Below are 1,488 nucleotides of genomic sequence, written 5' to 3' on the forward strand. Positions count from 1 at the left end.
CAGCAAGAAATTTGTTGTTCATGTATTAGTAGAGTAGAAGCAAAGTACAACAATGTCTTAAAAAACAAAAAACAACCCTCTCAAAGAGTCAACACCACAGAACCACTGGGGCTACCGTTGTCGTGCCGCCACAACAATGACCGCAGGAAGACGCCATTAGTTGGCTGTCACTGTCGAAGCTGTCCTCATCGCTGGCAAGCGGGAGCAAGTGCCTCCGCGCTGGTCTTCGAAGACCGCTTCCAGCCAAGCTGCCATCGGCCCCCGCGGGTCGCCACCAACCACCACTTCGGCAAGGACGAACAACGCGGGCACAACAGGGGATCTCCTTTTCCCTGCCTCTAAGAAGGGAAAGGCGTCCATGGACGCCTTCAGTGCAGTATTTTTTTGAACCGGAGAAAACCTCATAGAGATAAAAGGGGCCTCACAACAATGCCTCCAAAGAGGGACATGGCACTGCATCATTGTTGGCATCGGCACAAAGCCAACCACTGCTTTCACTAGAGAACCCTTGCCCCCAATAAGGTTGTCGCGGTTGAGCGTAGACCGCTATCGTCACTGTGTCCAGTCACAGAAAATCCACGAGGTAGCATACCGAGTTGGACGTTGAAAATCGATGCCAATTGTCATGACACGTCCATAGGAGCTTCCTCTTTCGGAATGTCGCTGTCGCAACAAATAGGCCACAGACATGCGTGGCAAGTCGCCGTGGCGTCAATCCTCGTGAATCGCTGCCAGACCAAATAATGCCAACCCCCTACAGAATGCTCCTGAAGACACCCGCAACCACACAACGCACCAGGCTGCCCGCTCGGGCACCGTTACACCAGTGTTGCCAACCACCACTGCCGCAGCACGGCCACCTCGGCACATACCGCAGCTCCCCGGGACTGGCCGAGACCGGCCAGTAACAGGCGCAGGAAGGAGAGGGTCAGTGCTGCGCAGACCTGGCCGCCGACCACCAGCCCCGGCCACCATTGTGTGGATGATGCCTCACACCAGGATAGGAGCAGATCCACCCCCGCTTCACCGGATCCAGCCACGGATTCGAGCGTCGGTCACCGAAGCAGCCACCACCATCGCTAGGATGAACCACCATCAGGAGGAGAGAAGGAGAGAAGCATGGGAGGAGGGCCCTGCCGCCACCATCCTCGTGGTTGCACGGCCTTCGGCAGCATGCTCCGGTGGCGGCGAGGAGGCACGGGGAGGGAGGGAGCCGGGATTGACGGAGGTGGGCGTGGCTACTCGTGTCGCCCAAGCAAGGCGACGCGGGGGCTGGGAGAAGTACCCTAATCTTCCTTCATATCTCAAATGAAAATATCACTTCTCAAATATTGTTGTTAATTGCCAAAACTTAAATTGGGAACCAATATGCTTTCAGAGTACTACATGCATACGTCGTGTAGGCTTGTGTCAACTCAAATCATGACCTGCAGGCTGCAGCCCTTTTTTCTGATGAGTGCACTTGTAAAATAGATTGATTATTTAAAT

This window comes from Miscanthus floridulus, chromosome 8 (assembly GCF_019320115.1).
Source record: "Miscanthus floridulus cultivar M001 chromosome 8, ASM1932011v1, whole genome shotgun sequence".
Classification (NCBI taxonomy): domain Eukaryota; kingdom Viridiplantae; phylum Streptophyta; class Magnoliopsida; order Poales; family Poaceae; genus Miscanthus; species Miscanthus floridulus.